At 46.5% G+C, this 15,471-nt stretch overlaps 2 long non-coding RNA genes across 3 annotated transcripts; one reads left to right on the top strand and one right to left on the bottom strand.

The window, feature by feature from the left end:
• Positions 1–5,878: 5,878 nt before the first annotated feature.
• On the top strand, positions 5,879–13,624 carry LOC134161355 (uncharacterized). 2 transcript variants are annotated; one of them, XR_009963948.1, is made up of 4 exons: positions 5,879–6,258; positions 7,684–7,757; positions 7,849–8,007; positions 12,059–13,624. It is a non-coding gene; the product is annotated as an uncharacterized LOC134161355 (long non-coding RNA). The 2 variants fall into 2 exon arrangements; XR_009963949.1 differs by lacking the exon at positions 7,684–7,757.
• LOC134161356 (uncharacterized) lies at positions 13,425–13,827 on the bottom strand. Its single transcript, XR_009963950.1, has 2 exons — positions 13,621–13,827; positions 13,425–13,526 (listed from the first exon to the last, which is right to left on the bottom strand). It is a non-coding gene; the product is annotated as an uncharacterized LOC134161356 (long non-coding RNA).
• Between the last annotated feature and the right edge of the window lie 1,644 nt (positions 13,828–15,471).

The raw sequence follows: 15,471 nt of genomic DNA, 5'->3' as shown, positions 1-15,471 counted from the left end.
GGCCCTGCGGCTGCCCAGGAAGCTGGGCCCTTCTACCCGCTGGAAGTGAGAGCCAGGCTCTGCTCGGAGGGCCTGGCAGCTCGTGGGCACCAGCTGGGACCGCGGCCTCCCCCGGCCTCCCTTGCTCCTACCTCGGCCCGGGGTTTCGAATCACCCCGAAGATGGCCGCCGGCCGGGGGACCCTTGCGCCTTGGACGCTGCCAGCAGCAGCCTCTTGCCGCCCCCCAGTTGGCAGCGGCAGCTGCTGGGCTACCCCTGCAGCAGCCGCTCACCCCGTCATCTCCTCCGGCCCGGTATAGCTCCCGAATGGCTGCTTGGGTCTGGGCCTAGGACCGGGCGCGGCAGGATCGGGCTGGCCACCTAGGGTGATCTCTGCTCACGTAAGGCAGAGAGTGGTTGTACCCTGCTCCAGACCAGCCCTCGGAGAGGCTCCTCTCGCTCCCCAGAAAATTCCACAGTCTGTCCCTGGTATTCTTTGTTCACTCTTTGTATTTGCCCATAAACTACTGCAGTAACATCCCGGATCTTGGGAGGTGTTTCCATCACAACCCATTGCTACCTCTCAGATGTGTTACAACCAGGTAAAACCATACCAAAACCCACATTGATTGTTCCACTGTTACCCAGTTGGCTGAAAACTGGGAGTCTCTTCTTGGTATGTTTCAAGGCTGGTCTTAGGGCCAGACCAAGGCAACCATCCATTATTTTACAACATTAAAGGGTTCTCTCCAGTGAAGTAAACTAAATAGATCGAATACTCCAAAATGTGTGTGTAAGAAGGAACAGGCGCTGCCAGAGATCCCCCTACATGAGGCCAGTGTTATAGGCAGGCCACTTTTACATGGTAATTCAAAACGCATTACCATGAAACACCCTCTCGTGGGGGTCCTACCCCAAGCTATCTCAAAGACACCCTAATCTCTTCTTTCCATGGATAGTTTTATATTTGCATTCCTTCAACAGGTCAAAAGCTGTGCCAGTGTCCCATGCATTTATTTCAAGAAGTCACAAGAATGCACCTCAATCTCCAGTCTCTCTGAATGCTGTGTCCTCTTCCTCTACACCAAACCTTTTTCCACTTCTATGCTAGCAGCTCTGTCCATAGCTACTACCCTGTCCTTATGCTACTACCTGGTCTGTCAAAGAGGGGTTTCTGCCCCTTTCCCCATATTATCTCGTTGCAGATCCCATTACAGTGTTCCTAATCATTACCAAGGGCCAACAACCATCTCATTCCCTCACACATTCACATCAGAGCTGTGTGCTATTCTGTCCTTTCTTCGAGCCTCCTTCCAGTCCTGAATAAACATCTTAGCTCCAGTTCTCTTGGCCTTCCACCTCTCCTTTGACTTCTGTTTGGGCTAGGTGGTCTTTGGGCCTCCCTGCTATTCACACACCAAGCTCTCCAGTTCCTCTCTAGGTAGGATTTGTGTCCATACTGTGCACAGGTTTCTCTTAACTCTACTGACAGACAAGACAGAAGAATCATTGTGCTGGAAGGCACTGATGGGTGGTATCTGCAACTTCTTTGATCTATAGCCAACTGCAGAGGTGTTAGAAAACTGTGGTTGGATTTGGCATGTGCCAGGCATCCAATGTGTGTTCCCTATTTATTTTTCCTTTTGGTTTTCAGGATCCTCTCCCAAATGAATATATAACTAATTTATTCCACTACTTGAAAGAATGTAAATACAAAAATGCCATCCAACAACCACAAAAAGACACAGAGAGGCAAGTCAAAGAATCAGTATTGCAGAAATACACACGTGGATGGCTCACAATCCATTATCATATTTAGCATTCAGAGAACCTAATCCCAAAGCCTTTGCAAGCTAAGCAGAACATAGAGAATAGCAGATGGAGACATGGGGAAAAAAGTAAATGTCACCACATAATTTTTTACATTAGTTTCAATGCATTTTTTTATTCTCACAGTTTCTCGGGACGCCATTGGATCTGTGCATGACTGAATTCTTAATACTTGTCTATTTGACAATGAAACTGATGGTATTTGGGAAGGAATTCTCTTCCACTTCCTAGCTGAAGGACTGTTCCATTTGTAATTAGTAGTAAACAGGCATCACAGTAATCTCAGTAACATATAGGTATTCTAATGTATTTTTCTCCTTGAGTAGGGTTTGGTGGTTAGTTTGTGGCTTTTTTTCCAAGACCTCTTTTTAACCAGCAAAATATTTCCTTTATATATTTGTGTGTAAATGTTCATATAAAAATTTAGTTGCTCATGTTATGTTCCCTGAATCATTTATCAGCGTAATACAAGGAACTGACCTATCTGTCCCCTTTTCAGGGTAGCCCCATGCAATGATCAAGAGGCTGAAACTCGTGGTTAAAACCGGGCCCTCAGAACACACGTTTAAACTAACTACAAGAAAGCATGTGTACCCTTCATCTCTACCACACCAACCGGGCCTGCTCGGGACGGGAGTCCGGGCACGACGTGCTTGGTGGCCCGGCCTCGGACACCTGTGACGGCAGACACTTGTTCTCCAGCTGCCTTTTCCTCGGTGTGATTGCGCCCCGTCTCCACAGCAGTCAGGCTCATGTGACAGGCTCTTATCTCCCGGAACATTAAACCAGCACAGACCTCCTCTTCCTCCCAGGCCCCTCAAGCGGACGGCAAAGCGGGTCGTTCTCCCCGGGCCACCCCCTGCGCCGGGAAGCCTGCTGGGACAGTAAAGCCGCCGAGCACCCCCTGCGCCGCCCTCGCTCCAGGTGGCCGCCACTACCGTGCGGGGATTCGTTTCCTCCCCGCCTAACGGGCACCACACAAGCTGCTCCCCCCGTCCCGCCGCGGCCGGGCCGCCAGGAAGGGTATGGGGCCACCTTAAGAGCGCGAGGAGCCCCCGCACGCAGCGCCCGGGCGGCTCCTCCCCGCCCCGTGTCGCATCCAGCCTGGGAACGTGTGGCGGGGAGCCCAGCCGCGGCGGGGACGCGCCGCAGGGACTGTCCCGGCCCACGAGACAGGGGGCACGGCTCCCGCGGCCAGAGGGGCGAGAGCGGCGGCTGGTGTGCTGGGGCGGGGGCGCCTGGCGCGCTCCCACCAGCTCCTTCGTTCCACGGCACTCATTGGCGGGAAGAGGGGGCGGGGGTATCCCGCAGCCCGCTGCCTGGTTGGCTCCTGCAAATGTCCATCAAAGGGCGACGGCGGCGGGGGCGAATTCATCCTTCTGATTGGCCTCTGTCCTAGGGAAGGCGGGCCAGAGGGAAGGGAGGAGCAGCTCCCATTGGTCACCCCCAGCGTGTCAGTCAGATGAGTCATAAAGGGCCGCGCGGCCGGCGGGAGCGGAGCGCGGGCCCCCGCGGCGGGGCTGTTTGTCACTGTGCGCTCCACTCACTTCCTGTCCGGGGCCGACGGCTTCCGGAGAGCGCCGCGGCCCACGACGGGTGGCCGTGTCCGTGTCCTTCGGCTGGCGGCCAGCGCATGCGCGGCCGGGATGGCGGTGTGGGGCCGTGCGCCTGCAGCCGCGCATGTCATGGCGCAGCGGCGCAGGGCGGCTTCGCCTCGGTGTCGCCGTGTAGTCGGTGCCTCCCTGCGTGTGGGGAGCGCGCGTGTAAAATGGCAGGCGGCGTCTGCGTGCTGTCTCCCGCAGTTTCCCGCAGCGTCCGTTGCGTTTGCGGGTGGAGCGGTGCTGTGCTCAGTGCCGGGCGTTGGGGTGCTCGGTTCGAGCATAGCGTGCAGCGGTTGGGTGTGTGATGGTGATGACGAGGGGGAGCTCAGTATCCCCCTTGCTGTCATACTTGGCGGTCGCGCCCCTGTAAATGGGAGTAAAAGGAGCCATTACATTTGATTGAGTCATTTGCGCAGCAGCTGTGACTGAATTCACAGGGTGAACTGTATCCTTTCCCCACCTAGGCTCCACTCGAGCTCAGAGTGTGTTCTGTCTGTTACAACTGTGACTGCTAAAGGAGTGTGCCAGCGTACCTGTGCCAGCTTACATTAAAAAATAAAGTCACCCCTGCTTCAGAGGTGTCAGTCGCTGGGAAAGATAATGGAATACTTCAGGTAGACAGAAGCCCTTCTGTCTTGTCACCACCCACTGAAGCAGTTTCACATGGACTACCCTGTCTCTGCTGTGGGCCCAACCCTCCTTTCCAGAAGGACCTGCGACTATAGGGGGCTTTCCCTGAAGCCTGCAGAAGCCTAAGGCAGGACGTTAGTAGTAATTTCCATACAGGAAGTCTTTTGCAAAAGGAGGGAAGACCTAGTCTCCATTTCTCAGTGACTGACGGTTTGGTCTTTGTTCCTTCCAGGCCTGACTGTGTAGGCTCCAAGCCATCGGCTTGGCTGTGATAGTAATTTTTCAGACTATAGCTGCACTTTAATGTGCTTTGAAGCAGGTAGTTGTGTGAATTGCAGGACTAACAAAGCTTGGTTGCTTATCAGTTTTGGTCTCACAATTGGATTCTTTGACAACTGATAAAGCATAAGTTCTAACCGATGCTTTTCCCCTAATTGGTAATGTCTCTTTTCATTCTGGTTCTCTTATGCCTTTTAAATCTAGTGTGTACCGTGACCTTCTCTCTGCAAGGACAAAATAGTCTTTCTCCTGTGTTTGGTCTCTTATTTTCATGAACTCTACAGGAGTTCTTGTTTTTTTTAGATGTCTGCAATGGACTTTCATTCTTATTGTAGTTCTATAGCAAATGTTTAAACCTGGCACCTGCTTCACCCTCAGTCTTTCAGACAGGTGTAGTGACTGTAGATAAGTACCGGAGCAGAGTGGGGCTCATTCCCAAGGATCATGACCAGAAGGAAACTGCTCCTTCTGGGCCTGCCCAAGGTTGAATGCCGTATTTGAAAGAGAAGTGCTAGCATATCTTAGGTAAATGCTTGTTACCAGCTTTGGATAGTTGGAGGCAGTTGCTTCTTTAAGCCTTTTTTACTTGAAGCTCTTCCTGTTTGTGTGAATGATTAAATATTAATGGAGACAAAAATAGATGGATTATAAACTCCGGTCTTCAGGACATTCAATCAGTATATGTGAGATACCAGGGCGATGCAAAATGTCAAATGCTTACAGCAAAATACTTAAGTGCATGTTTGGACTGGGTATCTCTGATAGAAAGCAATGTGGGGAGGCAGGATTTGGGATCCACATCTCCCTCAAGCTGGGGGAAATGTTTTAACCATGACACGCTTGATCTGCCCATCCCTTCCTATGGGTTCCTTGTGACGGAGATGTGCTCTGAATGGGCCTCCATGAGTGATATCTTCTAGACTAGTGGGGGGAAATCGGACACAGGAATCTTGTTCTGGAGCTTCCATTCAAGCTCAAAAGCTTGGAGTGTGAAGTCAGAGGTGACGGAATTCATACTTAAATGCAGACTTCTGCATGATTTTGGTGCTCATAAGGCTAGAGAGCAGGGGACAACTGGGGATGGGCTTCCTGGCTACCAGTGCTTTGAGGTCTTCTGAAGTGTTACCAGTGGCCTGTTCTGCTGTGCTTTGTTCTAGCAGACTTGGATGAAACAAAGGAGCTTTCTTGGACAGAGAAGGGGATGTTAGTGAAAGAAGTGAATTTGTTCTGTGTGCATTTTCAGTTCATGCTGGTTTTCTTTCAGTGTAAAACATCTACAAATTTTTCCATGAGAAAATTATTTTTGTGATAACTGAACTTTCCTAACTCAGGAGGTTTATGTAGTATTCCTATCTTAAAGATTATGAAGTACTTACAAATAAGACGTTTCAGTAGTTAGACAAAATTATAATCAGTATCAGATTCTAAGGCCCAAAAGCTCAGAGGTACTCTTACACGTTATGTTAGACAGGTTCAATGAATACAAAAAACAATGCAGCAGAGTTTTTAGCAATTCTCTGGTAAAAAGCTTCTTCTTTTAGCGATTCTCTGGTAAAAGGTACCTTCTTACTCAGCAGTTAAGATGCTTAGGTGCATTCTGACTAACCTTCTGGCTTGGCGGGCTGAGATAATTTTTACTGCTTTTCTTGCCTGTTAACCCTGCAGAATTAAAAGAATAGCTGTAAGAGAGGAAGCTGGATATTGGTCCTTTCTGTACTGAATTGACAAAATTGTATTCTAAGTTTCAGATAGTCATAGTGAACAAACCACAGGATCAATTAGTAACTGTCCTTAAAGGAAACCCCTGGGTTGTGCTTCAGAGTTTGGGTCTTCATATTAGGCAGTGGTGCCAGGAAAGGAAAGCTGTGGTCACATCCCAGGACTGACAGCAAGGAAAGCTCTGCCTTCCTTAAGGGAGGACAGAAGTTGCTGTGAAACGGTAAATGTAGAACCATCTCAGCTCGCTTTTCAAAGAGCCACTGCACTTGGCAGACACTGACACACAGAAAGTCTGATTAGCAGGCTGTCTACCACTTCAAAAGCTGATGCTATGAAAGTGTAGACAGGATGTAAGGTTTGATCGCAGTAGCTCAAACTAATGAGCAGTTCATGCTGTTGCATTCTGACTGAGAAGTAGACATCAGAGTTAATAGTAAAATATTAAAATCGTTAGAAGTGCTGTGGATACCTATGATATCAGCAATAATAGTCTCAGATGACAAGCATTCCTGAGGATCAAAAGAAAACTAGGATACCCATGTGACTTCAGTTATAATTTCTGAGAAGCTGGGAGTCAGGCAAGAGGTTGTTCAAAATTTACAGTAGGCAGAATCTTGAATTTGCAGCATGTAATAATTAGGAGGGAAGCTAGAATGGGAAGTCACAGAGCAAACAATGAAATTAATGAAAAGTATAAATGAAAGTCTTCCAGGCTGTGAGGACCGGGAAGGCTGTGAAAGAATTACTGGATGTGTTGGAATCAAGGGAGGTTAAGGGAACAATTAAGAAAGAGTTTGCTTTTTCATAGCTACCTTCAGGTTTGAGGATGTAGGAGGCTTTTATATTCTTATCCTGTGAACAGTTTGGTTTTTACAATGAAGCAGCTTTTTGAGATTGAGCTCTTGTAAGGAGAAATGGTGGACCAAACTAATAATTTTAAACCATAATATGGCATACCTCCAAGAATTCCAGAGAGCTTCAAGTGAGAAGTAGTTGGGCACCTGGGATTCTTGGGTTTGGAAATATGTGTTTTCTCAGAGAAAGATGCCATGGTACTGGAGCATCAAGAGAGACAATACGGACTGTAACTGCAATTAAATAAAAGGTGCTAGGGATGAAGCAGGGAAATACAATACTGAAGTTTTTATCTGTTTCTTGAAAGCTGGTCAGAACGGTAATTAAAAATGTGTCAAAGCACCTGGAAGACTATGATAACCAAGATGAATTATTTAAGCAGAGAGTATCTCATAAATCACCTCCTCAGTTTTCTGGATATGTCAATAAAGAAGTTAATAAAAGAGGAACATTTAATCTGATATGTTTAGATTTTTAAAAGGCATATGAGGCTGCTCCACAAAGGCAGAATCCTGACAGGGAAAAGTGATTACTAATGTAGGTCACTTTGGGGCTGTATCTTGCTTCATATTTGAATTCATGGCCTTGGCATAAATAAAAAGAGCATTTGGATGAAATTTGCTCATGGCACAAGGACAGAATGATAGGATATTATAGATGAATACTGAAAGACCTCTGAGATTTGGATGAAATGAAATCTTGGATGAGATTCAGGTATGCAAAATTTAGTGCCATGAATATAGGGACTAACATACATTTATTTATTTATTTATTCCCCCTGGGAACTCAGTTCCTGGAAATGAAAGAGAAGGAGGAAAAGGATCTTTGAGTATTAGCTGGTCACACACAATGAACTGCTAAAAGGTAAATGGGATCCAGGAAAATATAAAGAGCATTTTCTATTTTAAAAATCTTCTATAGAATATTGTTAATAATTCTGATAATTCATTCTCAGTAATAATTAATTCAAATGGAAACAGGTGTAAGAATGGCCTCTAGGATTTTCTGGAGAATAAAGATACTATCACCAGAAATTTGGTCTTAAAAACTTTGCTGAGGAAAATGGAGACTGGGAAGGAATCTGTCCAGAAACACACCTGGTGGTAAGCAACAGGTAGGGAAAGGAGCTTTTAACTGGAAGGATGCTGCTAGTTTAAGACTGAATATGTATAAGGTGGCCCAAGTCAGGCTGAACAGTAGGGAAAAAAAAAAATCAGAACTAAGTATGGACTTTCAAAATTGGCCTCCCCTAAACTGTGCAAACAAAAAATGTGTAAGAATTTCAAGCATTAAGCATCACAGTGTAAGATGAAAAGAACTGTTTTTTAAACAAGAACTGGCCTATAAGCAAAGGGTAGAATTGAGCAATTAATTTTCATGGCAAAAGGTTAAAAGCAGAATCTCTTAAGGATTTATCCTGTGTCCTGTGTTGTGTTTCTTTATTGTTCATCTGCTAAGAGGAAAAAAGTGAACAGCGAAGCAGCAACCTCTACAGAAGATAAAGTTACTCAGAGTAACTGTGTTAGAGAGGTTTCTGGAATACTTTGGTCAGACCTAAACAGGGAAGGCATCTGGACAGCACACAGTAATTGAAATTCTGTATCAACAGTGCAATGGCAAGGGCTGATGTTACTCCTTCTGGGGTTTAAATTAACTCTACATCAATCACAGACATGAGATTTCATCACACATTGTGTGATGTCCATTGTGTGGACAATCTTACCTGAATGTTCTGGGGAGGACATGGACGTCTGCCCTTAAAGAGGAGACTTCAGGAAATGGTGACACAAGCTATTAATCCATGTAAGGACTCAGGGAGAGGTATTGGAAAAACTGAGGTTGCTATTTTGGAAAGGAGAGATATGAAAGTGGACAGATAATTTGCAAAATAGTTGCTGGAGTAGGAAAAGTAGACTTGGAGCTTCTGTTCTTCCTGTATCACAATCTTAGAGCAAGGGACCATTCAAAGAAACTGGGGAGTGAAAATGGGGAAACGCTTTTCCAGATCATGAGATTACGCTGGTAAATTCATTGCCGAAGGAAGTGATAGAGCCAAATACTTCACTAGCTTTCAGAAAGCTCCCACAAGTATCTTGTGCTGTTCTCAATGACAGTACAGTTGGGACAGGGGTATTTCTTAGGGTTATGCTTCCAGAAGCTGTTGAGATGTTGTGAGGCGGAACATCCTAGCTGAGGACACCAAATTATCTGGTCGGTGACTGATGACTAGGAGAGGCTGTAGTGAAGGATGTCTCAAAGGTGTATGAGTCACACTGAAACGTAACTCAATTTAAAATGAAGGTACAGAGCTGAAGAAGGGGGTTGACCTAAGTTTCCTTTCATAGCCATTTGCTGTCTAATACTTCCACTCAGCCTAAGGTGATAGAGTGGAAACAGGAAAAGGAAACAGCCACCAAACTTAATTCAGTTTCTTCCCTGAACTGTCAAAGTTTTTTGATCAGTTCATCCTGAAAAGCACAACATAGTCCTTCATGTAATGTTACCACTGGCCAGACATGGTCCTAATTATTTGCAGGATTTTGTGACAGTGTTGCTAATTGTGTTTTGAAGTTGGTGGTTTATAGGAACAGACAGCATCAGTGACCTGTCCAGGGAAGGAACTGGGATAACTGCATTCCTGTGCATAATCAAAATATCTTTGCCTCAAATATCTGAGGAGACAAAGGATGAATAGAAGGGAAAAAGAAGTATTTCAAAGGCTCGTGTAAGGTTTTCAAAGGATTTTTGAATGGCTGCTCTCCTGAAATAGTGTCTTCTGTTTAAGGAGTCTGTGTGAGGGAGAGACATTACTTGGTAACTTGGTAACAAATTAGAAGTAAAAGTTTGCAGAGTCCCTGAACACCAGTAGGCTTGGTTCAATCTGTAAGCTTTGAAATCTTAATGTGAATTGTCCTTAGCCCTTCTTAAGGATAGTATGAGCCAGCAGTTCTGCTCTGAGTTGCTTAAAATGGCACTGCTGCAGTTATGACATGTACTTGGTGATGATGCAAAATATTCAGAGCTCAGTTAGCCTGAGACCCTGGAAGAATTACTCTCAGCAAGATGAGGAGCCATATACTCAAAATGACCAGTTCTGGCCTGGAAAACATTTGTTTCCTATAGGATTTAGAAAGTCTGCGCTTCCCCAACTGTGGCATTATAGTGATATCTGACACATGCAAGCCAGTAGCTCAGGAATACAATGAAAGAGGTACTTGTATTTCCCAGTACTCCTCTTCAGTTCTTGATAGGCAGCACAAGATTTAAGTGAGCGCTCCTTTCCAGCTCAGAAAGAACATGGGGGTCTGAAGATGAAGCTCTGGGAATACATGAATCCTATGTTAGTGTTCAGAGTAACCTGGCTTTGTTTCAAGCCAGCATTGGCTTTGGCTCTGATTGGAGTCTTTGTGACTGGAATCAAATCAGTGGGAGTCATGTGGTAAAGCACAGCTCTGTGGTATAGCAATGCAAAAAGGCAATGCAACTTAAAACCAAAACCAAACCAACCAAACAAAAACCCAGGGAGACAAAAGAAATCAATAAACTTGTCTCTGCCATCATGGTGAATCAAGCATTACATGACATGCTAATGAAACATAATTTACGACCTAAACTGCATTAGTCCCTGCTCCGGATTATTTTGGTACCATGCAGAGAGCCTAAAGTAATTGGGAAGTATGAAAAGTGAACAAAGTGTCTATAAATTGGCTCAGTGCCCGCTCAGAGAGAAAGGCTGACTGTGTTACTAAATCAAACAGAACTCTTCCCTGGTTCTGAGGCTAATGGACATGGAGTAGCCATGCTGTTAAACTCTCTTGCCCACCAGCACAGGCTGGCTGCATGCAGACTGACTTCTGGACCATTCCTTGCCATGTGCTGACTCCTAAACCGTGCACAGAACTGTTTGGAAGATTGCTAGCTGGCTGCCAATAGAACTTCAAATATTATATTTCAGTGCTGGGGAGCACTTCCAGCCACTGTTTCATTTACTAGTGTGGTTGTGTAACCAAATAATCACTGTCACAAAATAGTTTGGAGTGAATGAAGACCTGCTCCTGGCCTAAGAGGCAGGAGTCAGGAGCACCAACATCCACATGGAGCTGGAGTGTGGCCGGCTGCTCCTGGGATTTCATCATCTGCGTTACTGGGTGTGACAAAATGTCATGAGTCATCCCTGCCTCTGGGAACACCAGACTTGGAAATTCACAGGGGACTGCGTGCCTGACTGGTAAAGGCAGTTCGCTGGAGTTTGTGCAAGATGGTCATGAAGGAGGTTGGGTAGTTCCAGCAGGCTGGCGCAGGGAACAGGGGCAAGAGCAAGGGTGGCATGAGGGAAGACAAAGTTAGGGCTCCAAAAAGGAGCTAAGCATAAATGAGAACAAAACCCAGAGGACTACAGTCAAATGCCATCAGGATGCCCTGCTTCTGAATTGTTCATGCAGTCTTTGGGTTTGGTGCCCTTCTTAAATGGGAAGGGAATAATTCTCTGCCAGAGGATAAAGTGATGACAAGAGGGTGAATTTGTGGCTACCTGCAGAAACTCTTGCGCTGCAGTTTAAGCCGGGCTTCAGCAGAAGCTGCAATAGTGCCCATGAAAAGAACATGTCAGGGCATACTATCTGATACGAGATCTCTGTCTTCCATGAGGCCTCTGCCCCTAAACCAGTGACGGGTCCCTTGGCTAGAGAGGGAATGAGGCTGGCTGGTGGTGTGTATGTGCATTGGTAAACAGGGGTGCAATCCTATAAGGTGATTTCTGCAACAGGCAGGCGAGGTTGGTAATTTTATGCTCATTAACTGACCCACTGTGGATGATTCATTCAGCAGCTCTTGGGGCTAGAGTGAGGATCTCTAATTTAGGGTGAGCAAAACTGCAGGCTTCAGAGGCTAGGACAGAGTCTTGACTACAGCACATGGAAGAGTCAAGGAAACTGGCCGTGTTGACTTGAAAACCATGGAGGAAGCTTGCAATGCAAGGAATGATCTGGAATCTAGACTGGATTAAATAATTAAATAATCAAATATCATTAACGATCTCCCTCGCTCCCTTCTACAGTGACGGAATTGTGATGTGGCCAGAGTAAACGCCTGTGGAATAAATGGAGGAAAACCAGCCCGACTTAGTAGCGGAGGCGCAGGTCTTGACACTTCTTCTCCATTTCTAGGTGGTCTTCGGTTGCCACCAGATGGCAACAGAAATCCGTCTAAGCGCGGCAGGATTCTGCAGCGACTGCTCAATTCCTGCTGCTTTCCTGCCTGGAAGGTTTGCAGGGGCGTTTTGCACAGCCTGCCTACCAAAAAGGAAAGGAAAGAGAGAACAAAACAAGCCGGCGTGATTTTCTCGTCACCAGGCACGCAGATGGTGGGGTTTGTGCAGCTCGGGGCAGCGGCGGAGCGCTGCTGTGTGATGTGGCGTGTGTTCCTGATGAAGAGGAGCATGGATGTGCCAACCCGCTCTGCAGTCAGCTGCTGCTGACTATTGCAGATGTGTTCTCGGTGACCCAGAAACGAAAATAGCTAAGGGTGAACTCAGGACAGGCGTTGAGGTAGACGAGCAGGCTTCGGGAGAGCCCCGAGGAGGCGGGGGGGTGCAGGGCTGCATAGCTGTCAGTTAAACATTGCGGGAAGTCAGCCATCTCCTCCGTAGCCTCTGTCACGAAGCGGCAGCAGTCCTGCCCTTCTATTTTGCAACAGGTCCCTCCTAAAAGAAGTGCTGCCACATCTTTAGCCCCCTGCCCCCAGGCACAGGCGCATCGCTTAGCAACCCCTGCCTGAGACGAGCGGGAGAGCCGGTTTCCAGGGGCAACAGGAGCATTTTTACATCATAAATAACTGTTCGGGTGCTCCCGAACACCTCCCGTCTGCTCTGGCTGGGCTCACAGCATCAGACAGCTGGAAACTGAATCCCTAAAAGTGGCCCTTTTTTTCCAGGAATGGCAGAGGTGAGCTTGGAAAGAGGGCTTCCCTGTAACGCACACAGCTGATGTAGCTAATAAAGCTAATTTGGCTAAATAAGCTAATTCAAGAGACGGGGTGGCTCATCTGCCTAGTCCTGGCAGCCTTAGAGTCATTCAGGGAACACGAAAAGCAAGATGAAGGAAGAAAGGAAAAGAAAGGAAGGGAGACTGGTAAGGGAAACGGATAAAGGAAAACAGGGAGTGGGTGGGAGAGCTGGAGTGAGGAGAGGCAGTGCGTGGAATGACTGGGAGGGCAGCTGGGAAGCTCCATGATGAGCATCAGAGAGTGGGGTGCAGATGGGAGGTTTGGGGAGTGAACGTGTGTTGGAAGGAATGCTTCCCAGGATTTAAGTACCCCAGGAAACCTGTCTAAAACTTGAAACTAAAAGCAAGACAAAGGGAATTTTAAATTGCAAAAAGATCTAGAGCTGGAGAACCTTAGGAAAAATGAGACTTGGCTGTAAGCCAGCAGTCCTAGGGCACAGGAAGGAGATCAGGAAACTCTTCAATACACATGCCACAGACATGATGTTCATTGCAGATCCCCTGCAACAAAACAGCGAGAGCCCTGCTGTAGCCAAATAATAGTATTTTCTATATTGTATTGTCAACAGAAAAGCTCTAGGAAATTTTACAGATCTGTGTACATCTGGAGAGCAGGCCAAGCTCTTCATGCCTGTTAAAACAAGATCATACATCAGTATTTCTTTAAGTGCAAAAGGATACAGCTGAATAAACTTTGTCATGCTATTTTGCGTTATCCACACTACATTATGGATATGTGTGCCTACGTGTTGTTTTGTAAATGGTCTGGCCTTTTAAGGCTTCCTGTTTATCATTTTCTTGTAGCTTGTATTCTCTTTTTAACAGCAGCAAGGAAAGAAAAGCCAGTCCAGAGGAGGAAATGGTTAGGTGTCATAAGGAGACAAGAGTGTTGCAGTGTATTAGTGTGCATTTAAAGATGTGAAAGACTAATTGATCTTAAAGTTGAATGAGTAACACAAAATAAGTATCTAGACTTTAGCTAACGTTCCCCAATATGTGGCCACCCCACCCCTGGCAGTGCTCAAGGCCAGGTTGGACAGGGCTTGGAGCAACCTGGTCTAGTGGAAGGTGTCCCTGCCCATGGCAGGGGGTTGGAACTGGATGAGTTTTAATGTCCTTTCCACCCCAAACCATTCTGTGAGTCTGTGATTCAATATTTCACCCATCCTCAACCTCAAATGAGAATGCTGTGTCAGCTAATAGAGACAGGTTTGTCTATCATAGTGGTTCCCTTGTCTCACAGGGCAGGAGGGCGCGCCCTGTCCCCACCACAGCTCTCCCTGTTCCGTGTCCCCGGGCTCTGGCCGACGGAGGGGAGTGCTGTAATAGGTTGGCTCCCATTATGCAATCCGGATTTTGCCACCACTTGCCTTGTCCTGGATACCAAAGGCACCCCTGGGAAGGTGGGATCAGGCCTCCTCGTTGTTCCTGATGTTAGCTGTTATTCAGCCCTATCTGTAACCTTTTGCCTTCATGCTTTCATTCCAGCCTTGTATTCTAGTCTCTCCTTTGTGCCCTCTCTGCTTCCCTGTATGATGAGCAGCGGTCCTCCTGGATCCTGGCCTCACCTCATCCATATCTAAGATGGAAAATAAGTTCTTTGTTCTTCTATTAAAAAAATATTGTCTTTGAATTAGAGGCAGGAACAATAAACTTGTAGTGAGAAACAAGTACATATTAAACACATGCAAAGCGGAAGCAGCTAAATGAGAAAAGCCATGTGATTCACCTGAGAGTGGGTTAAAAAATACCTTGTGAGTAGTTGAGTCTGAAGGGAAAAGCAAGACTTGTGTCCTGTTTAGGGTGATGAAAACATTGTGTAAAGGATCCTCTTTGGGGCAGAAAGGGAGGAAAAAGAGACAGGTTCCAAAAGATGATGGCCAGAAAAAACCCCGAGAGACTTCTGGAAAGCATGTCAGAAACTGATAAAAACTGAGAGACACACAAAGAAACACAGATTTCTGGCTTCAATTAGGAGTTAGTGTACACCTCTTAGATTCTAACTTGATCCAGTTAACATGACTTAAAGCCAGTCTGCTGTGTCCATATTAAATTGATTAAATGACCAGATTATCCTTTGTGGCTAACATCACACCATCAACTCAGTCTTGATTAAGCCCAAAAAAGAGAGGAGGGGGTAGATGTTGGAAAAAATGAGTCTGGAGAGAAGACAGATGATGGAGAGGAAATGATGCAGAAGGTCAGTGTTGCAAAGGCAAGGGGGATGTGTAATGTGCAAGAGAGGATGTGCAGGAAATGGGCAATGCTGGGTAAAGAGCATAGCACAAAAGCTTGGGTGAGAAAGGGGACTTGTTGCAGGACAGCAAGTACAGGGCAGATGTGTGAGAAAGGAAGGCTGGGGGATCCTGTTGCACATTCCCATCACGTTACCTGTCTCGGAGCTTTGGCAGCAGGGATGCTGATGTAGGAGAGAACCTAAGAAGGGGCAGGGATTCCTGCTGCTGTGGAGGTGGGGAACAGGTGATAATGGGATTACAGAATGAGAAAGCTTGAAGTCTATTTCCAGGTCTGGCATGACTGACCCTCATCACAGGGCATGGGTGTTAAATAGCTCT

Source organism: Pezoporus occidentalis, unplaced genomic scaffold (genome assembly GCF_034315485.1).
Source record: "Pezoporus occidentalis ecotype Australia unplaced genomic scaffold, CSIRO_AGI_Poc_V1 ctg172, whole genome shotgun sequence".
NCBI classification, from domain to species: domain Eukaryota; kingdom Metazoa; phylum Chordata; class Aves; order Psittaciformes; family Psittacidae; genus Pezoporus; species Pezoporus occidentalis.
The sequence above is the reverse complement of the archived record's forward strand: the minus strand, read 5'-3'. Positions and strand labels throughout refer to the sequence as shown.